General features: G+C 39.9%; 1 pseudogene; it reads right to left on the reverse strand.

The window, feature by feature from the left end:
* Positions 1-26,893, reverse strand: part of LOC122115622 — a 75,853-nt pseudogene extending 48,960 nt beyond the window's left edge.
* Between the last annotated feature and the right edge of the window lie 597 nt (positions 26,894-27,490).

Raw genomic sequence — 27,490 nt, forward strand, 5'->3', positions numbered from 1 at the left:
CCTACATCTAAAGTAAATGTTCACAAAAGGAGACTTATTGCCCACAGCTACCAGAGGTCCACCAAACTGCTAGCTTAGAACAAGGCCAAATTTCCTTTCACACTATAGAGATTGAAACTTCTACACTCAGGTTCATAGCCCTGAGCCAAGTCTGTGCTGGAACCACATGACTGAAGGTGATAGCTCCTAATTCACCAAGGAAGAAATCTTCAATAGCTGGAAGTCCGCTCTCTGCCTTTCCCAATAGGTCACAGTATCAGCTATGAGGACTAAGGATTTACACAGGATTTTCAGAGATTACTAGACATTGGGGCTTAACTTTTGTAATGGCAAGTTTTGCTTCAGATCAAATACTGGGCCTGCACAACAGCAGCAGCTCAAGTGGAAGTGATGTCCAGAACTTGTGTAAATGTCTCAGAACATTTGAATTTTTTTTTTTTTTTACAGAATTGTCTTTTTTCCTACAATCCACAACTGTGGTCAACTGGGGGCTTTCTTACAGATAGCTGACAGAAGATACAACACTGGATCTAGTTTATACCTCTTTCTACAGACTTGTTCTGGAATATGACTGTTGCAGTCTTAGATTTACAAGTCCACTTTCTATCCCTCTCTCTTTCCCCACACTCTCTGTCCTTCAGTGGACAATTCAAATGTAACTTGTTGAAAAAGAATCTTGGAAAATTGTCTTAACGTTAAACAGTAGTGTCCACCTTTCAAGTCTGCCAATATTGTTAACCCAGCTGGAGAATAAGCAAGATAAAAAGTAAATGCACAAACAGATGCATACACCGACACACACACCTACAGCAGATAGTCACATACATACACAGAGACACAAAAATACCCCACAGGACATATAAACCTTGTTCTCTTAATAATTTAAATAGACAAAAATATGTGATTCAGGTAGGAAATCACTAGGGTGGGTGTACACCTGTGTGCACGCGCGAGCACACACTCTCTCATACACACACATACCCCCCCACACACACACTGGAGCTTGAACACAGGATATGTGTAATGTCCCTGAGATTTTGTAATGAAAGCTGCCACTTTACCCATTTGAATCACAGCTCTACTTTGGCTTTTTGATGGCCAATTGGATATAAGAAACACACTGACTTTTCTGCCCAAGTTGGCTTCAAACCACAATACTCACATCTCAGCCTCCAGACTGGTTGAACAATTTATATTCTCACTAACAGTGATAGAGCTCCCTTTGGCCACATCCATGACATCATTTGTTGCTAATCACTTTAAAAAACATTTTTATTGGCCTTCCTTACTGGGGTGAGGTGGAATTACAGTGTTGTTTTGGTTTACATTACTTATATGTTCAGATTTGTTGAACATTTCTTCATGTATCAATTGGCCATTCTTACTTCTTCTGAGAAGTCTCTCTTTAGGGCATTACTTCATTTAGTAATGGGGTGTAATTGGGGTGTTATTTGAGGGTTTCTTGGGGGCTAATTTTTTGTGCTCTATGTATATTTTTTCTATTAGGCCTTTGTCTGATGCAAAGCTCAAAAAATTCTTCTCCCATTCAGTGGGTTTTCTATTTAGCTTGTTATGTCCTTTACCAGGCAGAAACGTTTAAGTTTCATCCAATACTATTTATCTAGTCTTTCTTTGATTTGTTGTAATTCTGGATCTTTACTTAGAAAGTTTGGACCTGTGTTCTAGGAGCCATGGTGATTCCCCTGCCACTTCTTGTAATTGTTTCATGGTGTCTGGCCTTATATTGATGGCTTGGGATATATGGACAGCATTAATTTGATCTTCTTACAATTCCTTGATTCACAGAGACTGTAAAGTGGCACCCTTTCTAAGTAAGATGAGGTGGTTCCTGGTGGTTTGGAAGGAGGATGGCTTCCCAGAAGTGTGAATATGGAAATCATAAGTGGGAAGCTCAGGCATTATTATAGTAATTACATATTTATTTATAAGTACATTGAATCCCAATCAATGACACTTTTCTCATCATCTCCCCCATCCCTGAAACTCAATTCCTTCCCTTCAATTTTCCTAGTTTCATTGGATATGCATTGAAAAATATGACTTCATTCACCTGCTCCCCACTTTTGAATTTTCAGTTTCTTCATACTCATTTTATTGTACTGTTAGTTTTTCCAATTAATTACAACATTTAAAGTCTTTCTTACATTTACTGTACTTTGTGCAATATGTTTATCTATATGTGCACAAAACCTTTATGTGTTTACTTGTATATTTAAAAAGTGGACCTATCTTCCACATGTGAGAGAAAACATGCATCCTGACTTCACAAAAATTTTTCCAGGTCTATCCACTACTTTACAAATGATGTAAAAATCTAATCTAAGAGTAAAAATCCTCTGTGTATATATACCATATTTTCTTGACCCATTCATTTATTGAAGGCATTTGTGCTATATCTATACCTTGACAATAAACTGTTATATGGGTGGCCTTCCTTTATCCTGATTTGTAGTCCTTTGGGTAAATGCCCCAAACTGGTATTCTGGACCACAGGGTAGTCCTAGTTTGTTTGTTTGATTTTTAGTGTGGTTCAACAAGTTCACATTCCCACCAGCCCTGTTTTATGTTCCTTTGCCTGCACATCTGTGACAAACACTTAAGCCACGGCATTACTTCCAGCTTTTTCTGTTTAAGTGGCACTGTGGAATCAAACTCAAGCCTTCATAAATGTTAGGCAAGCACACTACCTCTAAGCCACATTCCAAGCCCTTGGGTTATCTTTTAAATGCCATTTTTTATCATGAGTTTTCCACTGTCTTGCTCATTCTGGCTTTGTACAGTGATCCTCAGATCTCAGCTTCCTAAATACCTATGATTACAAACAATGAGCCACTGGTGCCTGGCAAGTGGTGATTTTAACCTACTTTTAATTTTCCTCATTAATGGAAGAGCTGATTAGGTAACATGAAGAAAGGAGAAAGCCAGAGGCAAAAGCAAAGTAGTGGATACTAGAAAAGGACAAAAAAGTGTTACAAAAATTGGCAAAATGAAGTAAAGGTTGCAATTTATTTAACAATAGAAGACCAATGTTGCTTTTTTATTTTACAAACATCCAGTGGTTACATACTGCTGGTACATTCCATTAACAGTAGGAGAATGAGGGGACATACAAAATGTTTACTACATTTGAACTTTTCTGTATACTAAACTTATGCCAACACAATTTATTGTAAAAAATGCCAAAAAGGCCAGGTGTGATAACATATGCATGTAATCTCAACTCTTAGGAGGCTAAATTGGAGGATTGAAAGTTGTTATATAGGTTATACCAAAAGTACGTCTCAAAAATAAAAGAAAGGGAAAGGAAAAAGATGAAAGGGAGAATAAACAACTCCAACCAAATATTTCATGGGCAATTGTGTCAAAGAAAATACCTTCTTTTTTTCCTTATTGTTAGGTGTCAAACCCGGAAAATTGCCCATTGTAAACAAGTTTTTTACTACTTGAGTATGCCTCGAGCCTTTTTATTCATATGGTGTTTTTTAATTTGTTTGGTTGGTAGTTTTCATTTCTTTTTTGTTTTTTTTTTTCTTTTTATTTATTTTTTGTGAGGATAGGCCATGCTTAGCTCAGGTTAGTCTTCTACTTGTGATCCTCCTGTTTTTACCTCCTGAATAGCTGGAATAATTGGTATATGCCACCTCACCCAATATATCTCTTATTTGACTACTGCAGAAATTTTTATTTTTTATTTTTTTAAATTTTATTTTATTTTATTTGAGAACATACTGTACAGAGGGGTTACAATTACATGGGCAGGATAATGCATACATTTCTTACCAAGCATTGCAGCCTACTCCTTTGTTTACCCTTCACCTCCCTTCCCAGCCTCCCCCCTCCCCCCTACCCAATCCTTCCCCCCTTTCCCCCCCCCCACACCGACATTGTAAAGCTCGTTTTTGACATGACATTTTGTACTTCTCATTGTTGCAACAGGTCCACCTGAATCCTTAAACGACTTGTTTGTCCCCATCTCCTCCACAAGTTATGCTGACATCAAATATAGTGAAAGCGGGGGTTATACTGTGGGGGAGGGACATACAAGCAACAAAGAAATAATCTTATAAATGCATTAGAAACACATGCATGAGAGAAAAAAACATTAAAATACATATTTAAGGGTTCGTTTTCCTAACATCACATTATCTGACCTTTTCCGCTTGACTCATACATATACTATATATCTCTTATTTGACTACTGCAGAAATTTTTAAAAAGAAGAAACACCTCCTAATTAAATTTATAATCCCCATGACAAAATGAGAATGTATTTATAGTAATTTTATTCATGAAGAGAAAGGCAAAAAATCCTAAACAAAAGAAAATATTTATCAGAAATGAAGGACCGTTTACATTTATCCTTTTTCCCTCTTTCCTATGCGTGTGTTTTCCTGAAGATTTAACACTGGATTTACACATGGTAATCAAGTTATTCTAACACCAAGCTGCAACCCTACTTACATAGTTAAAATTTAGAAAACCTAATGCAATTTATCATACTGAGTAACAAAGAAATCCCATATATTCATCTGAACAGATGATGACACAAAAGTATTTAATATTTTAATATTTCTGAAAACTCTGAAACTGAAGGAAAATAGCTTTAGCTTATGTAGAATATCTATCAAACACACACACTGTTTTTTAAAAATTAGCTGAGGTATTTCTGATGCAATCAAGAGATAAATTTGTTTTCAGTGATGGAATTCGATGACACATTTGATGTTTTAACGAAGAAGAAGAAGAAGAAGAAGAAGAAGAAGAAGAAGAAGAAGAAGAAGAAGAAGAAGAAGAAGAAGAAGAAGAAGAAGAAGAAGAAGAAGAAGAAGAAGAAGAAGATCACAATGGAAAGAAAACACTGTAATTTGTGAGCAAGATGACATGGTAGTCTACATAAAAATTCAAACATGTTTACAGGTATACACCAAGAACTATTCAGTAAGTTGGTTTAACATGAAGTCAACCAATGAAGAAATAAAATCTATGCAAGGAATTTGTAGCTGAGTGGTAGAATATTTGCCTATTATCTGTGAAGGGTCCTTGATAAATCTCCTGCAAAATTGGAAACAGACCAAAAATTTAAAAACATAATACACGAAGGACAATAAAGCACAGGGTTTGGGGCAGGTAAGTGGTTTACTTCCAAAATAGAAGTAGCAGCAGATGATTTTGGTGGTACGTACTTGGAATCCAAACTTCCATTTCTTTGGTGGTTCAAATGTTCAAGACCAGTCAGCTAAAAAAAGCACAACAAATAAACAGGAGGAGGAGGAGGACCATGAGAGAAGAAAAAAATAGAGATCTGAAACAAATTAAACTTCATCTGGATGGTTGAAAGAAGTCTGTCAACTATATTGTTTTCTTTAAAATAAGTTTCTAGCCTTTCTACCATATGAGGACGCAGCAAAAAGTGAGCACATTAAACCTGGTGAAGCTGACCTCTCTGTATCTTGAATTTTCTAGGTTCTAGATCTTGTCCTTCAGAATGTCTGTTTACTACAAATACCTTGCTCTAAGCTATTGGGACCTGGAGTTTTGTTATAGCATCACAATGGCATTGAAACACCCAGATATATCTCTTTCTCTAAAGGATGTACTCTTTCTCTAGCTGTAGGAAAGACTGATGGATTTGGCAGTCGGAGAATTCAAGCTGAGGACCTCCAATTTGCTAGGAAGGGGTTCAACCACATAAGCCCGTACTCCATCCCTTGTCCTTCACTTTGAACATATCAACACAATAACTTATGGATTTCAAGGTTTCTGCTGTAAACTATCTGATAAGAAACTATCATGGGGTATGATGATGCTCTCTTTTCTCTCACTCCTATAGATGTTAGTAACCCACTCCATGGTGCTGTATGGAATAGGGAATTTTGCTACATTATCAGAAGATTCTGAAACGATACCACTATATTTTTTTATACCAGGCACTCCAGGTATAAAAAAAAGTCCTTGAATATCTTGAGTAAATTGAAGAGGTTTTTAAAAGCCAAAAGTTAGAGCAGCTTTTCAGATTATGAATGCCATGTAGCATCCTACTGGATTTAATTTATAAGTAAGAAAACAGCAGCTTCCATGACCCACCTAAGCCAAAAACGTTCTTGGTCTTAGTTTCTTTGCATTTTAATGTAAATGAAAAAAGTGCCAGTTTATTGATGTATAAGAGGACTCTTAGCATTACATATTTAAATAGTTGTCAAAATTCACTGAGTTGAATAGAAAACATGCTTAATTTATATTAAAGTTGTAATGTGTTGTCATTAATACATGGATGTATTGTATTAGTAAATACTGAAAAGGAAAAACTTATTTCTACAGAGGATTCATCTTGGCAATAGTCATTTTATAGGAGGCTAATACTACTTACCTTCAAAAATATCTGGATCCACTTTAGTGAGAGTTTCCCAGTTGGACACTGTCATGCACCCCTTTCTCCTAGAAATACATAGGAATCTACTTTGTTATTTGAGTGTTGGAGCAAGCTCCAAAACCTACACATGTGGTGAATGGAAGCCACTGGTGGGTATATGTTTGGTTCTTGCATATGGCCAGGGATCTAGCAGGATCAGGCCTAAGGAAATGGGTTGTACTCAAGGACAAAGTCTACTGGCTGATGTCCCCCTGGGAGCAAACACTAGGACCTGGCAGCCACCAAGGACAGAAGGCATTGGCTGATTCCCTTGTACTTCTTGCAACACTGCAATGGCAGCAGCAGTGGCATCCTATTCTACCCTCGCATCCCTGTGGAAACCTTGGCAGTAGTCCTCCAGGCTCAAGACCAAAAGAGCCAGTTGGCTCATGCCAAGCTGTGATTGATCTATTGCAGCCATTGTGAACAGTCTCTGCAATCTATTACAGTGCTGGAAGTTCCTGGTGACCTGCTTGACTCAGTGCTACGTTGACAATTGTGTGTGTTTGTGTTTGTGTGTGTGTGTGTGTGTGTGTGTGTGTGTGTGTGTGTGTGTGTGTGTGCGCGCGCGCGCGCGCGCGCGTACTTTTTGGGGGCAGTGGGAACTTTGTGTTGTTTGGGTTTGGGTATTTCCTTTTGGCTATTGCTCTGGGGTTTTTATTTTCTTAGCCAAGTTTAGGTAGATTTACTCTTTGCCATCCTAGCAGAAAGATGGGAGAACACAGTGAATTATCCTCAAACTCTTTAGAGGAGGAGACCTTAATTGAGCAATACATTATGAAGAAGATCATTGGCTATGGCAGGATGAGATTTTCATTGAATAATACAGTGTGAATGCAATCATTGGCTATGGACGGAAGAGGTTTTCACTGAACAATACAGTATGAAGGAGATCATTTGCTATGGTAGCTATCCAAATGTAAATTTGACCTAGCACCACCTCATAAACCTCAAGATGGTAGTGAAGGGAGAGTTCAACAATTGTCAGATCAAAATTGAGATGGATATTATTAAGACTTTCCATCACAGACACATGATCAGGTCGTACCAGGTGAGGGAGAAGGATGAGCACCAATACTTGGTAATGGAACTGGCCACCCAGAGACCTCCTGAGATAAATGTGAAAATCATACCGCCTATTCAATAATTAGGTTGTTCAAACAGACTGTGTGTACTGTGCATTACTTTAACAAAAATAGAAATGCACACTGAGACCTTAAACCCAATAGCATCCTGTTGGATGACAAATGCAATGTGAAGGTCAATGACTTTGGCATAAGCACAAGGATTACCCAAGGGTGGTTGCTTAAGGACATATTTGGTACCTTGATTTTGTCCCTATAAAATATTCCTGCAGGGCTGGGAAGGTGGCTCAGTGGTAGAGTGCTTGCTTTGCATGCATGAGGCCCTGGGTTCAATTCCTCATCACCACATAAGCAGAAAAAAAAGCCGGAAGTGGCACTGTGACTCAAGTGGTAGAGTGCTAGCCTTTAGCTGAAGAGCTGAGGAACAGAGCCCAGGTCCAGAGTTCAGACCCCACGATTGGACCCCCCCCAAAATATTCCTGCATGAAAACCACAATGGCTGCAAAGTAGACATCTGGTGCTTGGGAGTCATCTTTTGTATTTTATGGAGATGGCAAATTTCCCATTTGAATATATGAATTTTAGCCAGATACAGATAATTGTCTTGGAGGTCACGTATATTGCTCCATTCACCTGTCTCCAAAAGGACAAAATATCATCTTGAAACTGTAAACTGCAGACTCAAAGCATAGGCAGAGTATAGAACAAATAATGGAGTCTAGCTCAACCAAGTCGAGGAATATTTCTTATATCCTGATGAACCACTATGTAATGAGCTGAACCCTATTATTCTTGCACTCATGTGTGACATGAGTTACAGCCTGCTTGATACCCACAAATCAATATTGGACAGGACATTCAATGAAATCATGGCCATCTATTTTTTTTTTATTAAAAATGACTTAAACTAGAATGCCAGCAGCAAAATTAAGTCAATGCCTACAATTGTTCCAGTACGCCCATCTCATGTAGAAATTTACACCTTTCCTGTTCCTCTACAATGGAAAACCTGACTTCCTGCCTGTCATTTGAATTTCAATTTTCCTATGATGACAAACCAACAATACTGAAGAGAAGTGCCACTCTTCCTTCCATTCTCCTCTGCTTCCTGCAGAAGAACTCCTGTTCCAGTATGATCACACACCATGAATCTATGGTTTAGTTTAGTTCCTCTTTCTTCCTGAGGAACAATGGGAGATGCTGGTAAGAGGACAAAGTCCTTCCCTTTGGATAGTTGGACAATAAGATCACAAATTCTATCTCAAATAAGAGACAGGATTGGAGGAGAGTTGCTAGTAGTATACCTACCACTATTTGCAGAATATGATGCTGTGTGCAGGCCTAAAAATAACATTCACAGATTACAAAGAAAGTTTTTTCAAGAGAAAGGGTTCAGAGCCCTTCCATAATAAAACAACAGTACCCAGGTCTTCAATTCAATTTCACACTGGGGAATTCCAGCTTGAATCCTTATCTACAGACTTGGACAGTTCATCTAACAATCATTCATCATTTTGGATGACATGGACAATACCCATTGTCCAGGTAGGTGTTTTAGTACTTTAAATATTGGAGAAAAAAGGTCTAGGATGTATCAAAAATAAGGTTTTCCTTTTTGGTGGAAGATTTACCTTTTTAGACTACAACCCACATAATATTTAAAGAAAGGATGGATATGGGAGGAAATCTTTCAGTTCTTCGTTTTTTTCAAGTTTACTTATTGAATCTTTCAGTTACTGAACCTGGCTTAATTTGTGAGGTATACACACACATACACACAAACACACACACATGCACATATATATATGTCGGGTCTTCATCTGTCCCGCGAAAGAGGGACGGAGTCCGAGGAAAGGTAAGTGCGGCCTCTCACCCATTCCTCATTCTCCCTCAGCCCTGGAGACAATCAGATGCAGCAGGGAGTTGTCAAGCAGGAAAACTCATTTATTAACACAGAGCAAGCCATTTTAAAGCAGAAAAAGAGTGGGTGGCATGGCAGGGGAGGAAGAGGAACAAGTCACTGTCAAGGTCACACCCTATCATGCACCTAAGCTTCCACGGGCTGTTTACACACTGAACATAAAGCAAATTGGACTCTGCCCACTCAACTCCCTCTCAGCGCCATCTTTGCTGCCCATGTTCTCTACAGATTCCCCCTTTTTTGTTTTAATGCAGACCCACCTCCCAGTTAGTTATCCTTTCCCTTCCACTGTAAAGGTTATTTTAACAGGATTACATTGGTAAGGATAGCATTGGCTATGCAGGGGGTTCAAGGCAAGTCTGGGGGGCGAGATTTTCCAGATAAGGATAGGGAGGGCCCTTGTGCATGATCTAAGGGCCCATCCCAGTTACCTCACATCCACACCTAGCACAGTAATAAACAGTCCCACCACAGAAATGTCCGAAGCAGTTCAATTAATTCCTGGGCATATATAAAAGTCAGTATCTCGTAAGGTCATCCTCTTCAGAATATGGGAGCAGCTTGGGTATTGGGAGTTCCACACATGCGGCATGGTGCATCCTCGTGGGACCCCACACTCAGGCCATTCTACTATAGTCCAGAAAAACAAGGAAAATTTAAAACAAATTCTGCAGACATAGCAAAGGAATCCTGGGCAACTGGTGTCTTTTAAGTAAGACAGTTCCTTGTACGTACCTTTAAGCAAGCACAGGGGTCAAAATGACCTTTGAGCTTTACTGTCAGCTCCCAAAGGCTCCCAACATCTCCCCAGTCTTTGTTTAAAGAAGCGAACCCACCTGTCTTAGGTTGGGTGGACCACCTTGTCTGCCTTACCCATCATTGGGAACTTCTTCAAAGTGAAGTTGAAGGCCCTGTCTTAGGTTGGTCAGACTGACACCCCCTCTTATCCATCTCTGGCTGCGATTCCTCTTGGGGAAATTTATTCACTTGGAGCTTGATCTTATGTAACTGGCTGGCTAAGCTCATAAGAGTTTTGCAAGGAAGTCATAGAAAAACCATCAGCAAAAGCATTACCAGGCCAAAAAATGTCATTAGCAGTCCTTTTACATTAGTCAAGGATGGGATAGCAGTCTTTGCCACTTCAGAGTCCAGAGGGGGGGCTTGTTCTAATCCAGCTATTTGCCTGTGGGGTTGAAAAAGACCTAAACTGGAAGCATAACAAAAAGTGGTTGTTTAGCAATAAGTATGGATTCAATAATGCTGCTATACGAGCAATTAGTAAAAGAATAATTACAGCAGGTAACATTAAAATAATTGGCTCCTACAGAAATATTAAACAGTCGATACATAATGACATAGGTCATTATGTATCAAAAGGAAGGTCAGGCCACCAGGTCGAAGGGATTTCTGCATTGCCAGTGCTGATCATTGCCCAGGTCACCCATTGAGGTTGATGCAGATCCATAGGGCCACTGCCAAGACTGGGAGGGCCAGGACAGCCAACAGCTGGAGTATCAACAACTGCAATTGTTAGAGAACACAAGAGCTTCTCAAGGGCTGGTTGCCCTTGGGGATGGTTAGTAGTTATCTTTCTGGCTTTTCTCTTTTAAACACAAGCCTCGGCCACCATAACCATTTTTCTTTCCTTGTTGGTTAGCTTATCCTTAGGCATCCTACTGTATAGAGGAGATTGGTAAAAACTTAAGGTTCCTGGCAGGGATCCAAATGGGGGCTGTCTCCCCTATGGGAAAAAAGAATCCAAATCCCCTGCCCATAGTAACTAGGGGGTCAGGTCTTCTCCATTTTTGTGTCAGGGGGTCCTTCCACCTGACTTTCACTTGGGGCTTAGAGTTTAGTTGTCCCCATTGCTTCCGTAATCTGGATTCAGTTGCCCCTTTTGAAAAATTTAAAATGTTAACGGTAAGCAAAACTATCTGTAACTGTATATGGGGGCTAACTCCCCCTTTTTGTTTTAATAATTGCTCCTTAAGACATTGGTGATTTCTTTCTATAATTTCTTGGCCTTGGGGATTATAAGGAATTCCTGTAATATTTAATGTGCCATTTGTCAAAAAACTCTGACATTGCTTTACTAACAAAACAGGGTCCATTATGGGTTTTAACTTGTGCTGGTAGACCCAAGGTGGCAAAGCATTGAAGAAAATGTGCTTATGAATGTTTAGTTCTTTCTCCTGTATATGATGTGGCCCACCATGCTCCTGAGTAGAATCTATAGAGACAAAGATATATTTAAACTTGCCTAAAGCTTGGAGATGAGTAACATCCATTTGCCAGAGGATGTTAGGTTTAAGGCCTCTGGGATTTACCCCTGGTGGTTGTAATGGGGGTACTTTTAAGAAGGGCTGGCATGTTTTACAGGTATGTAATATCCTTTTGAGGTCCTTTACAGGAATCTGAGGAGATCTATGCTGAACACCTCTCCAATTAATGTGGGTTAAATCATGCAAACAGGTAGCCTCTTGTAACATTAATACTTGCATGCAAGTCGCTAACTGGTCTGCCCAATTATTGCCTAGGGATAAAAACCCAGGAAGTTTTGAATGCCCTCTCAAGTGCTGAATATGAATAGGGGCTCCCGCCCTTCTAATAGGCCTTTAAGGATAACCATAAGAGGGGAAATATTGTTTTCATCCAGCTTACTATGTGCCTGGGGAATATGAGGAAGCAAGTTAATCATTTATAGGCTATCAAAATACAAATTAAAGGGTTTTTGAATGTCCTGAAGAGCCATAATTACGGCCTGCATTTCTTTATATTGTGCTGACCCTTGACAAGGTTGAAATCTTTGTTGGCTCGGGGTCTTTTGTTGCTCCTCAAATGCTGCATATGCAGAGCCTGCTTTACCTCCATCAGTAAAAACATGGAGGGCTACAAGTTTAGGTTTGGTCAATGGCCACTGCTCCACCCAGATAGGGCTTCTGGGCTTCTGGGGACAGTGGCCTTTAGGATTGGGGGTGCACCGAGCGGGTCCCCTATGTTCTTCTCTGTAATTATGAAAGTTAAAAAAATCCTTTTCCTTAACTCCCTCTAGATCCTGTTTAAGCCTTTGTGCTTCTTCTCCATCCAGGATATCATCATAGGCTGCTCAATGGTCTGTAGTGACCACGACTTCCATTTGTCTTAGCGTGTCTTGCCCTAGTAAATTGGCAGTGAGGTTTTTTGCCACTAAAGGGCATATCTTTCCCTGTTCTCCATCTGGGCTAGTCCATTTCATAAGGGCGACTGTCTCTTTGGACTAGGAGTTGCCCCCTACCCCCCAATATCGGGGGCCCATGTGCAAGCTTAAAGTCCAAGGGTACTTCCTCCTCCCTGAGTATGGTTTGATCTGCCCCCGTGTCAATTAAACAGTGAAACCTCTTTCTGCCTATGAGAATACTCATTTTAGGGTGGATTCCTTCTACCAGGGGGACGGTCCAATGGACCTCGGTCACCCAGTCACGAGGCTGCCTGGGCCTCACAGCAGAGGGGGTTCCTCCTTGAGTTAACGGGGCTGGAGGATGCCCCTCCCCTAGTTTAAACGCTTCCCATTTACAAAAAATTTGGATCGATAATCCTTTTTCCAATGGTACCCCTTCCTGCACCTGGGGGAGGGTGTAGGGAGCGGTTTGGACCACCCAGGCCGGTTGTCGGAGGGATTGTTGTGAATAGTCCCTCTTAAAGTACCTCTCCTGCCCACATTTAAAACAAGTCCCTCTCCCCATTGGTCCTGGAGTTCCTTGGCCCTGGGCTTCCAGTGCCTGGGTAATAGCCTCAGTCATAGCAGATGTCTGAACCTGTAAAGCTAAAGCTAATGATTGGGACTGGTCCTGTTGCATTACCACATCCTGTGAGGCCACCACCCACCTGCTCAGGGAACTCTCTCTCAATCCCTTGCAGGCCATGTGGTGGTCTGCATTCATCCCTTCCCAGACTAGCAGCTTTATAAACTGATCTCGGAGGTTTCCTGCTGGCAGCTTGTGGTTAATACTCTGTTAGAGTTGGTCTACAAACTCAGCTAGAGGCTTACCCGGTTTTTGTCTCACTCCTCCTATGGGGGACTCAGTAGTCCAATCATCCAGTTTGTACCAAGCAGCAAGTCCTGCCTGCCTCACCTGGTCACAGTATGGGCCAGGTATTGTGGCCTCTTGGACAACCAGTGTAGTACCCTTCCCCCGTCTCTGTTAACATGGCATAAATAATAGGTATCACGGGTTATTCTCTGCTTTCACTCTGCATTCCCCCTTAAAGAAAGCACACCGTTTAATAAACTGAGAACTAGTAAGGACAGCTTTGGCCACATCCAGCCTAGGGACACATGGGTGAAAAGCAATGTCCTGTAATAGGGTTTGAGCCCAAGGAGAATTTGGGCAGTACTCCGCCACCGCCTTACAGAGCTCTTTAAGATCCTTAGCTTCCCATGGATACCATTCCAAGGACCTATAAGCTCCTGGTGCCAGAGTGACCGGATACGCTTAGAGAAGTGAATTCTGTGGCCTAGGGTCCAGGCTTTCCGGTGGCCCTTTACTTCCAGGGTCGGCCTCCGAGTAGGTTACTTCCCCAGCCCTCGGCCCCTCCATGGAAGGTCGGTAGGGGTCCGAGTCTTGCAGGTCCCTCTCGCAGGTCACGTACCTCCTCTCCAATCAGGGGAATAGGGAGGGGGCCTAGGACCATCAGGGGCACCTGAATCAGAGGGGGTAACCTTCACCCTTGTTTTGACTTCCACTGTGTATGTTTCAGTGCGTTCTCCGTCGAATTTGACCCATTCCTTTTCTTTCTCACTTCCCAAGTCCTAATCCTCCTTTACTCCTTCTAAGCCTAATGTTGCTTCCTCCTCCTTCTTCTGTGAGATAGTATTACCCATACTAAGGGTTTCACTTACCCTGAGAGACCACTTAGCCTCGGCCGGTATCTTTTCCTTTCGTGCCCCACGTTGGGCACCAGATGTCAGGTCTTCGTCCATCTATCCCACGAAAGATGGACAGGGTCCGAGGAAAGGTAAGTGCGGCCGGCCACAGACCCATTCCCCAGCCTCCCTCAGCCCGGGAGACAATCAGACGCAGCGGGGAGTCGTCAAGCAGGAAAACTCGTTTATTAACACAGAGCAAGCCATTTTTAAAGCAAACAAGAGTGGGTGGCATGGCAGGAAAGGAAGAGAAACCAATCATTGTCAAGGCCACACCCTATCATGCACCTAAGCTTCCATGGTCTGTTTACACACTGAACATAAAGCAAATTGGGCTCTGCCTATTCACCTCCCTCTCAGCACCATCTTTGCTGCCCATGTGCTCTACAGTAAATTGGGCTCTGCCCACTCTCCTCCCTCTCAGCGCCATCTTTGCTGCCCACGTGCTCTACACACACACACACACACACACAGTATATATATACATACATAGTATGTATATATTTCACAAATATATTACATATTAAATATATCATATAATATTATATATGTAAAAAATACACAATTTTGGAGATGATATGTCATGGAATTCTCTGCCTTTGCTTTAAGGCAACATTCTCCTCATCTCAGCTTCCTAAGAATCTAAGATTATAGACCGGGACTAGGCAAAAAAGATTTCCTTTTAAATGCTACCGAGAGCCTGTCTTTAATTTCCAAGAAACACTAGAAACTTGAAGATAATAGAATGACGAAGTGAAATAGAACACTTCACTCACTGGAAAACTTTCAAAATTTATTTTAGACAAAAATTAGGGTCAGTGTTTAGATCTATCCTTGAAAAAATTAATAAAATATTAAAGACAGGTATAGATCCCAGTTGGAAGTGTGGAAGTAAGAAGAAGGCCCATAAGTTCAAGACCTAGTACTGGTCCATAACCATATATTTAATGAAAATTAATTTTGTAGGCCAGAACTTGTTTTTTTTTTTATCTTTTGTGTTCAGAGGAATGTCTGCATTATGTGTAAACAGACTGCTCTACAAGGTATCTTTCTGGGTTATACAGTAGTTATTACATGGCTCTATGTAGACATTCAGCTTTCTAATGATTTTTTTCTACATAAATCAATAATGTTAATTAAGTGTCACGAAGAACGCCAAACCTCCATTTTCGTGCCCATCTCCATCCTTGTCCTCCCTATTGTCCAGCAGTTTGTGTCAGTCAGCATAACTGAAGCTGGCACATGGAACAGACATGGACTCGATGGATCCTGGCTGTGATATGGTCCCAAATATAGCAAATACCAGAATCAATGAGATCCAAGCAGCAGTCCAGGGTTCCTAGTTGTATGAATGCCCTCGGCTTCCAATGGTCTCACCTGCTCTACCAGAAGCCTGTTAATGGCCTGTCACCATCAAAGCTCACACTGAAGTTTAACTTCTCAATGTAGCAGTGTCAGGAGGTGGAACCTTTAATAGAGGATTCTGTCATAAATGGATTAATGCCATCTCATTAACTCTCAAGGGACTAACATGATCACTGTTAGCAGTTGTAAAAAAACACCCTAAGAAATGGAAAAACTTGGAAAAAATTATATTAAGTGAAGTAAGCCAAGCCCAAAGAAACATAGGTCCCTTGGTTTCCCTTATTTGCAATATCTAGTATGTGTATGAGTCAAGCGGAAAAGGTCAGACAATGTGATGTTAGGAAAATGAACCCTTAGATATATATTTTAATGTTTTTTTCTTTAATGCATGTGTTTCTAATGCATTTATAAGATTATTTCTTTGTTGCTTTGTATGTCTCTCCCCCACAGTATAACCCCTGCTTTCACTATATTTGATGTCACTATAACTTGTGGAGGAGATGGGGAAAAACAAGTCATTTAAGGATACAGGTGGACCTGTTGCAACAATGAGAAGTACAAGTTGTCATGTTGAAAACGAGCTTTACAAGGTCGGTGTGGGGGTGGGGGGGGTGGAGGGGGAGGACTAGGTGAGGGGGAGGCTGGGAAGGGATGTGAAGGGTAAACAAAGGAGGAGGCTGCAATGCTTGGTAAGAAATGTATGCATTATCCTGCCCATGTAATTGTAACCCCTCTGTACAGTATGTTCACAAATAAAATAAAAATTAAAAAAAAACACCCTAAGCCCTTACTCACTCTCATTCTAGAACATGCCATGATTCCAAAATCGTATATGATGTGATGCACCTAGAGGCCTTGTCCCATGCACTACTATGCTATTTAGAATTTCCAGCCACCACTATTGTGAGTGAAATAGACCTCTTTTTCCGTATGAAGTATACAGCTTCGGGATTTTGTTAAATCATGACAAAATGGACTGAGATGCTATACTTTATTGTCTTTTCCATAGAACTGAGGATAAAACTGAGGGCCGTTCACTTACTAGGCCGATATTTTACCACTGGAGCCCTCTAAGGCTCCAACCTTTTTTTCTTTTACAGTTTGCTTTTCATGTAGAGTCTTGTGCTAGCTTCACTCAAGCCAGCCTCAGAACCCAATCCTCCTATACCTCTGCCTCTCAGTAGCTGGGATTATGGGCCTGTGACACCATACTTTGCCACTTAAGAAGGCACTATTCTTTTGGGGAAAGATGATACAGACCACTGAGTTCTGTGTGTGTGTGTGTGTGCGTGTGTGTGTGGTGTATGTGTGTGTATTCATGGAAATTGGTCATGATGATTTATTTAGTACTGAGAGTGAATCTTCCTGGATGATCTGTATTCCTAATTCCGTTCACTCAAAAAAATTGCTTCTCTGGGTCTAGTGAGTCACAGTTGTAATCCTAGCTCCTCAGAATGCTGATATTTGAGGATCATATTTTGAAGCCAGGTGAACCAGGAAAAGTCCATGACACTCTTATCTTCATTTAAACACCAAAAAGTCACAAGTGGAACCTTGGCTTAAGTAATAGAGTAGTAGCCTTGAGGAAGAAAAATAGGAATAACAACTGAGTTCTGATCAAGTTTCAGGACCAGCACCCAAACAAAATCTCTAGATAACAATGGGCTATTACAATGAGCTCTTGTGCTATTGCAGGACACAATGAGATGTATAAGTCGTTATGTAGAAAAATGAATTTTACAACTTTGGTGGGGAAGAGGGGGGTGGAGGAACCGGTGGAGGGGGCAGGGGGGAGGATGGGAAGGGATAGGAAGGGAAAGGAGGAGGCTACAATGCTTGATAAGAAATGTACTCATTATCTTTACCATGTAATTGTAACCCCTCTGTACAGTATTTTCACAATAAAAAAAAGAAAAAATGACACAATTATACTTAATGAATTATCTCTACAGGACAGTTGCACTGAAAAATTCTAGTATTACTTCATAAGGTATGTTCTTTCTGGATCATCTTTTTGCCCCATTGTTTCTCTGAGAATGATGTCTTGATTTTGAAATAGAAGAGAAAAATTCAGTGATGAATTTGGCCTCTGGATCCCTCCCTCATCTATTATTGACATGTTCTCTCTTTTTATTTTTTGGCAGTCCTGGGCATAAACTAAGGGCCTGGGCACTATCACTGAGCTTCTTTTTTCTCAAGGCTAGCACCCTCCCATTTAAGCCACAACACCACTTCCGGCTTTTTCTCTTTATATGGTACTGAGTAATCGAACCCTGGGCTTCATGCATGCTAGGCAAGCACTGTACCACTAAGCTACATTCCCACATGTTCTCTTTAAAAAATATGTCTAACCTGTTTATTTCTGTCCCATCTCTGAAGCCACTGCCAAAGCTCTTGAATCTATTTGTTTCACTCCTAACTGCCTTTCATTCACTGTAGCGCAAATTATTTTCTACTCCATCGAAAGAATTATCTTTCATTTTCTTAAACTGCATACTTGATAAGCTAAAATCAAACAACAACTCAATATTTCCAGTGTTTGAAATTGAGGACACTTAGATTAATAAATAGTTCATAATGAATAGCTAATAATCTACCGAAGTCAATGCACAAAAACCCAGATGCTTGGGAAGTCTTTTATTTTCTGCTAACCCCACAATATGCTCTGGTAGATAACAAATTTAAAGTCTACAGATGTAATTAGTTCCCACAAGAGGTGCTTATGAGTTACTTCCAAGGAGTGAGTGCAAATTAAGGCCTTTCTAGAAGTCAGTAACACAGAGTGAATGAAACAGTAAGGAGGGTATGTTTGTCAAGGAAGTATGGGGGTACCTGGCAGCTGACAACAGTGGCTGTATGATAGGTGTCCAGACAGCAGAAACCATAATCTTACAGCTAGAGGATCTAAAACCTACCAGGCATCCTTTAAGTTTGGAAGAGGTCCACACATTTCATGAGAGATTATAGCCTGGTGGCCTCCTGCTAGAAACTGAGCAACTGCTACAAAAAAGCCACACCTAAACTACTAGCTCAAACTTGTAGCCTACAATAGTTGATATTCAGTGAGCAAACATTAAATTTCTGGTAACTTGCCACACAACATGACAAAAACATCACTCAGAATGCTGGTGGCTCACACCTGTAATCCCAGCTACATAGGAGTCTGAGATCTGAGGCTCTAGATTCAAAGGGATTTCAAGCAGCAATGTCTATGATACTCATATAGAAAAAAACCCTGGAAATTGGTATGGCACAATACCCTAAGTTGAAGACCAAGTACCAACACACACACACACACACACACACACACACACACACACACACACACACACACACACACACAAATTGAAAAATGAAAACATTTGTTGAAAACAACCTGGTATTTTCTTTGCTGTGTGTAAAACTCTAACATATCTTAAACTTTTCCTTGTGCTTGAAGAAATTTATTAAAATTCTATAACTACACAATGACACAAATGTGTTGACCACACACTTTTTATATATCATATTGCAATTTTTACTGCAAACAGAGGAGTTTTCCTACTAATTTAATCTAATTATTGGCAGAAAGTGAATCTCATATCTTGGTATTTCTCACAATACCTTAGTTGAAATTAAACATAATGTTCTTAATTAATCAAAAGGAAAAACTTACACTATATCTAAGGGACATTCCTTTTTGTCATTTTTCCTACAAATGAAATTAATTGATTGCAGCACTTAAAAAATATTTTATGCCAAATTAGTACAAGATTCTGATTAAAACTGAAAAATTTGAAGTGCTTTCAATTTCTGCCTCATTTAGATAAAGTACTTAAAGATGTCTTTGGTTTTCCATAAAGATATCATATCCAAAAATTCATCCATACTGGAGAAATAAGTTAACTATAGGCTACCTATAAATTCACATAGATGTTTCTCAATTCACTAGAGCAAAACACAATAAATTCCGACCTAATTCTATAAATATCCCATGAAAATATCTAGAACATTCCATTTTTCTCAGAAAAATGAAAGCTGCCAACAAACTCACTAATAGTAAGAGAAGAAAAAAGAGCAAGGTTGTGATGGCTGACATTTTACAAAACCCTTATTCGCATATGGGTATACACACAAAGCCATACAATGTTCAGGTTTACCTGGTAAGAAAAAGAACTCACCCCACAGAGAGAGAAAGACAATTGGGAGGAAGAAGATAGACTTAAGAATTACCTGAATGCATATCTTCCCATGTTTCCATCCATTTGCTTCGTAGAGTTTTCCTGGTGCCCCATTGCTCACTAAGTCAGACCTCAGTCATCCAGCGGAATCACTGGCACCCAGGACTTAGGTAACACCAATAATCTGCTCTCCCTGTGCAAAAATCACCAACTAAATGAAAAAGAAAACAAAGTCTATTTCAGGGTCACATAAAAAAGAACCCCCCCCACACACAAAGAACCACATGCTTTGGGGAGAAAGAAAATTGTGTGTGTGTGTGTGTGTGTGTGTGTGTGTGTGTGTGTGTGTGTGTGTGTGGTTTGTGTGTTGGTAGAGGTACTTAAACCCAGGACTTGGGAACTATCCTTTAGGTGCTACCCTTTAGCTTCTTTGCTCAAGGCCAGTGCTCTGACACTTGAACAACACTTCACCTTTTAGTCATGAAGACAAGAGTATCATAATGTTTCCTACCCAGGCTGGCTTTGAACCTTGATCCTTAGATCTCAGCCTCCCAGTAGCCAGAATTACAGGCATGATCCATTAATGACTGGCATTTGTGACAGACCAATGTATTGACTTCAAACCCCAATACCAGCACAAAAACCAAAAGCAAAACCAAACTTTATAGCATATAAATATACTGATAGCATATTAAACAAATATAATGAAATGTAGAGATCTTGGTGAAGGATATCAGAGAATGACATCATTATTAGCTTTTCTGGCTTTAGAAAACCTAAAATTACTTTCATAAAAGTAAAATAACTACAGAAACACCTAGTACCAAGGTGTATGTTTCAAATAAACCACCTGTTGAGAACAAACTGAAAATGCAGAGGAAAACTAAGAATTTTAGAATTAAGTGATTGCTACGCAGAAAATATACCTGATCATCTGTACCTTCCAACTCTTTCAAATAGGCTACAGTAATGACACAAAAACTATTCTCCTTCTCATTACTCCTTATTTAAAAAACAGGTCTACTTTATTCTCTTTAGGAATACTTTGAATATTTGATTCACTTTTCCCAAAATGTGACTAAAGAAACTCAGTCTTTCAACAACTCCAAATTTTTTATCTTAGCATTTAAATAATTATATCATGTATCTTCTTTGGGTTGGGGGTATCAGAACAACTTTTAACTTGTTCTTTTACCTTTGCTGTTGGGTAGGTTTATTTTCACAAAAGAGAACAGGGAAACACTCAGTAGATCACCTGATTTAAATGTAAGTGGCTAAAGCTACCAGCACAACTATGCTTATTGCAGCATTATTCACCATAGCTAAGATATGGAACCAACCCAGTTTCCCCTCAGTAGATGAATCGATTAAGACAATGTGATATACATGCATATATAAATCTACATATAATGGAATTCTATGCCTCCATCAGAAATACTGATATTGCCCCATTTGTTAGGAAATAGAAAGACTTGGAAAAAATATATTAAGTGAAGTAAGCCAGGCGCTAAGGAACATAGGTCCTATGTTTTCTGTTATTTGCAATAGCTGGTATATATCTAGGACAAGCAGAAGAAGTCCGAAGCTATGTACATATGACCATATAAGATGATGTTAAGCAAAATGAACCCCGAGAGTACACACGTGGTGTTTTCTTTCTTGCCATGGTTTTAAACATATTTATAATGTACTTTATGATTTTTTTTATTTCTTTTGTATGTTCTTCCCCCATGGTATAACCCCTGTTTTCACTCTATTGATTCTGGTGTCCTGCATCTTATATATACATTTTTCTAATTTGGGTAGGGGAAGGGAAAAAAACAAAATGCTTAAATAAGGATACAGGTTAACCCATTGTAACAATGAGATGTACAAGACACTATGTTGAAAACGAACTTTACATCTTTGGAGGTGGGGGAGGGGATGGAAGAGTTAGGAAGGTCTGAGGGAAGGGATGATAGGGGAAAAACAATGGAAGGGGTAAAAATGCTCCATAGGAAATGCAGTCATTACCTTACTCATGTATCTGTAATCCCTCTGTACTGTATCTTTACAATAAAAATATATGTTAATAAAAGGAAAACAATAAATTTAAGTGGTAACTTACTCAAGCGGCTGAGATCTGAAGATCATGGTTTAAAACCAGCTCAGGCAGGAAAGAGAGAGACTCTTATCTCCAACTGAAAACCAAAAAGCTGGAAGATGTAACTCAAGTGGGAAGGTGCTAACCTTGAAAAGCAAAAATTGGGGATGGGGACAGAGGACACCACCCAGGGCCAAACTTCAAACCCAATGACCACCACACATATACACAAAATTCTAACTAACAAAATTTCATATCTACATCATCTGAACTGCCTAATTGGAAATGTGCATAAGAACTTAAAAATATTTCTATTTTTAAGAAATACATTTTAATACATTTCTACTGTAAAAATACTGTATATAGGTGTTACAGATACATAAGCAAAGTAATGAGTACATTTCTTATCAAGCATTGTTGCCTCCTCCTTTGTTTTTCCCCTACCATCCATTCCCTCCCACCTCTACAACTACACTCCTCCTCCCTCCCCCCCTAAATTGTTAAGTTCGTTTTTCTACATAATGTCTTGTACATCTCATTGTTACAATGGGTCAGCCTGAATCACTATTTAAGCATTTTGCTTTTTCCCTTCCCCTCCCCAAATTAGAGAAGTGTATATACAAGATACAGGGCACTGACATCAAATACAGTGAAAATAGGGGTAATACCATAGGAAAGGAACATACAAAGAAACAAAAAAATCACATGGTACATTATAAATATGTTAGAAACAATAGTAAGGGGGAAAATAACCTGTGTCCCTATCTTGGGGTTCATTTCACTTAACACGTCTTATCTGTTCATAAGAAATACATTTTAAAAAAGAAATATATCAACACAATTTTTTATATGTGCAAAATCCATTATTATTTGGGACCATGACATTGTTTGAAAACTAAGAAAATAAAGGTTGATCTAAATATACATATACCTCTTTCATTTGCACACTTGTAATTTTCCCTTGGATTTTAAGAATAATATAGTGTTTTCATCCTAATGCAAACCAGATGACCCAACTAGTCACAAACACATCAAGATAACAAACAAGGAATGTGTAAGAACTAATTTTTTTGGAATCCTTGCAAAATGATCTAATTTTCGATTTAATTGTAATTTCCCTTTCAGTACAATATGTAATTGGGAATTACAGAGTTCCATCCTGTATATTTAATGTTCGGGATTTTGTGTTTCTCTCTCTGTATGTAATTTCCATGAGTGCATGAGAAAATGGAAGGAAATCCACTATGTGTTCTCTTCTTCTCCCTCTCCCTCTCCCTCTCCCTCTCCCTCTCCCTCTCCCTCTCCCTCTCCCTCTCCCTCCCTCCCTCCCTCTCTCTCTCTCTCTCTCTCTCTCTCTCTTTCTGCTTGCCTCTCTGCTTGTGCCCTTGAGAGGTGAAGTGCAGACGGGGTCTCAGGGAACCTCCTCTAGATTCCTTCTCAAAGCAAGCCATCCTGGCTTAAATTCTCTTATCTATAACTTTCTCTCTCTCCTCAAGTACATCCACATTGTGTTACTGTGTGATCTGTCTGCCTTTTTGTTTATATATTTGTCTGATTCCTATTTGTCTGCTTCCTGTTTGCCTGCTTCCTCTTTGCTTACTTACTTAATGTTCCACCAGGTTTTCTTACCATCCTGACATGTTTTTTGCCATCTTGGCCATGTGGTTGGTTTTTATACAACCCCACACTTTTAACAAGTACTTAAAGGTCAATTAATATGATAGTGTGTCTTATTATCAAAATTGTTTTAAAGGTTTGACTTTTACTTTGTTTGGTGTTGCCTGTTTTTCTAGCATTGAGCCCATGGTTTGATCATAAAATGGGCAAAATGTATTTTGCCACTAGAATTCTGAAGAACTTATGCCCGATTTTCATTTTTTAAAAAAAATCATGCCTTAAAATTTTTGTGCAAAAGTGTGTGTGTGTGTGTAAACATGTTTAAAGTACTTTCATTGTAATGGATAAAAATTGTTATCATGGTCTAAAATTATTTGCTTTTTCATTTAATGTAACTAATGTAAACCTGTGTTAAAGGACATAATTATTAATTTTGCTGTTTGTTAAAAGGAAAAACTTTTATCAACAGTAGTGGTGATGTGAGCCTAAAATCTACCAAACTGATCTGACCCTACTGCCTGACTAGGAAGGTCCAAAGTAAATTGTTTTGAGGCAGTTCTGAGATAACTGGCTCTACAGGCCAAAGTTAAAAAAAGGAAATGGTTTTAAATTCAAACCACAGAGAAGCTCATCAATTTTGGTGTAAACAAATGTGTCTACGAGTTATGACATTATATTTTTTTTAAAAAAAGAAGGGAAAAAGAAAGAAATTAACATTAACCACAAAACAGTTGAGTAGCATGATATGAGTACATCTTGAATTTTACAAGATAGGAAAAAGAGTGAAGCCTTGCTAAAGTCACACAGGGGGTGGACATTGAGAGGAGTGAAGCCCTGGTAAAAACGAAGCATTCTGGAAGGAAGGGAACAGAGCATCATTAAAGTGGCTCCTGTTGGCTAGGCAAGTCAGAGAGGGACAGGGCTAAGGAAAGTAGCAGGAGTTGGCTAGGTGGGGCTATTAGGGGCAGAGCACTGTTCTCACAGTTGAAGGGTTTCCATTCACTGCAGCTTGCTGAGCAGGTGAGCTGGAGACTGAGGCTCTCGTGACTTTTGTAGTGGATTTAAATTCACAGGTAGTGATTTCAGATGCTGTGTAGAGAGAGGTCTTATTACCTCACCAGATCACAAACCCTCTGAATCTGGCCACCACCTGTCCACATTTAGCTGACTCATGAGACACTTCCCTCATTTGAGAGATGATTTCTCAACTTTTCCATTGAGTAAAAGAAAAAAAAAACTCTGATGGCAGCACTTCCTATCAGCAATGGGCTGGTTCTTCATTCGCCTTCTCTGAAAATATCAGCACACATGAACATATAACAGCTCCTGTCATCTCTCATCTTCCAACCCCTGGTCTTTCTGAGCCCACTTGGTCCTTTCTGAAACCCGGAAGCTATTTAGGATGCCAAGAACAATATAAATCATGTAGAGTCTCAGCTCTAAAGAACACTTACCTGAAATTTCTGAGAAAATACAAAGAACATAAAGGAATGGAATGAATATCTTTTGATAACCAAAGGAACTGAAAGATGTGTGTGTGTGTGTGTGTGTGTGTGTGTGTGTGTGTGTGCAATATAATAGATAATGACAAACACTCCACTCTAACACCCTTTCTATTATCAGAATTATGTAATACATAACACATGAACCAAAAGGTGTTAGAAATTTGCAACTCCAAAGACTTCAAACCCTGTTCTAATACCAAAAGGATGAAATTCTCATGCCATCTTTTGAGGCAGTACTCAATACCCTGGTGGTATTTATTTATCAAGATTCATTATAATGTCACCTTCTTTTGGATTTTTTTTTACTTTTTCTGTGACTGGAATCATGAATCCTTAGAATTGTATGAATAAATGTCCCCAAACAATATCACAAGAGGCTTCTCTAGTCTGGATAGGTTTGTTCTGGGAGAAGCCATTCTGACAGCAGGCTAGGAACACATGAGAGAAATGGTCTTATGTCAGAATTGTGGCCTTAACAGGTTAGCTTCAAACTTAAATGGGATGGAGGAAGAAGTTCCATTAGAGGTCATCTCTCTAAAGGGTTTGGAAACCAAGAAAAGTGATGGTGGACTCAGTTGTTAATTGTTATTTGAGACCTCACTATGGGTAACATAAAAACAGTAGCAACAGCCAGGCACTGGTAGCTTATGCCTCTAATCCTAGCTACTTAGGCTATACGGACTACAGTTGGAAACCAGCCTATGCAGTAATGTCCACCACACTCCTATCTCAAATTAACCACCAGAATTCTGGATGTGGAGCTGTGACTTAAGAGATAGGCTGTAATCCCTGAACAAAAAAAAAAGCTCAGGAGCATTCAGGGCCTGAGTTTAATCCCTAGCTCAGGCACAAAAATGTTAGCAGCAAAAACATGTCTACTATGGAGATTTCAGGACAATTTAGGATGTGGATGTTCCAAACTACCCTTGGAGACTGTGTTTTGATAGCGACTCTTACTTTGCCTATAAATGAAGTGTGCCTAACTTCAGCAATGAGAGCGGACATGGGTAGAATCCTTTCTGAATGTGGGAAGAGGAGAGGCTAGCTGGATGATGGAAGAAGTCTAAGTTTGCAGCCCTTAAACACTGCTCTTACATGGTGGCAATCACCTGATAGTCCCCAGGGTTACCTGGGAAGCATGGAGAATAATATGGAAGAAAGTACTTCTTCTTTTTTTTTTTTTTACTAGAGAGTTATAAGATGAATTGTTTTTCTTACAGCATAAAGGGAAAAGTTGTGTCCAGAAAAAGGAACCAATACCTCACCGTCCTGTGTTGATATTGTGACATCCTGAACCAGATTGTCCTCTAATTCAAGCTGCTTGTGAATGATTACCTGCTATGTAGCCCTGTGCTGGTTGCTAGGTGGGTACCCCCTTGGCCACCATAGAAAACTGTCACTTTCCACTTAGCAGGTAGTCCTACTGGAATCTGTGGCTGCCTGGATATGATCCCATGCCCCCAGGACTAGACTAGAGGCTGGACTACCAGGCTCTAACTGTGCAACCCTACACACCTATACATGCTGAAGTGGAAGCACTGGGACTGGAATGACATCCTTGGGCTGGAAGGAAGACCAACAGGGGAGGGAGAAATGGAAGAAATCTTTGGAGCCAAGATGAAGAAAACAAAGGATTCATTTTGTCTAAGAAAGGGAAGATCCAGCCTAAAGGCTCTCCTTGCATATATGAATGTATGAGGACTTGTTGGGACTATAGCTAGCAAGTGCAAAGTCAAGATGTACCCTATGCTGGTGGCAGAGCCATACCTGGGAGTATCCAACATCTTTGGGCCATTGAGTGGACCCTTTATGTCCTCTAGACATGGTAGCAATGGCTTATCATATCTAAGTGGAAGCTAGGCCTTAGACTCACCCCTCACTCCACCAGCTTCACCAATGTACTCTCCTCAGCATCCACGCCTGACAACGCAGAAGGTCAATGTATACTCTCTTGTGGCATCTGGGCTGGTCCACACTATGAGCACTTAGACTATGCAGATTCTCTCTGTTCTAAATCAGAGGATCTTTTCCAGATATGACCTCCCTATGGCACATGCTCATGTCAGTGAAAGCTGATTTCTGTGATAGTGTGTTAATAATTGTCTAAAGGGAACTGGGGAAAGTAGTATCATCCATTGGATCCATGTGGATTTAGATTATGGTTTGGTAACTAGCAACAAGCACAACAAATTTGGTCAATAAGTCAATATCAAGGACTACTAAAGCTCCACACTGGTTACACATACCTATAATCCTACCTCCTCAGGAGGTTGAGATGTTAGGCTCAGAGTATGAAACCAGACTGTCCAGAAAATTCCTGTAAAACTCATAAGTACAACTAACCATGAAAAATCTGCAATTGGTAGATCTCTGGCTTTGAGCTTAGGGATAGTACACAGAGCCTCCATTTCAGCATCAGTA

Source organism: Dipodomys spectabilis, unplaced genomic scaffold (assembly GCF_019054845.1).
Source record: "Dipodomys spectabilis isolate Male_0828 unplaced genomic scaffold, ASM1905484v1 ptg000122l, whole genome shotgun sequence".
Classification (NCBI taxonomy): domain Eukaryota; kingdom Metazoa; phylum Chordata; class Mammalia; order Rodentia; family Heteromyidae; genus Dipodomys; species Dipodomys spectabilis.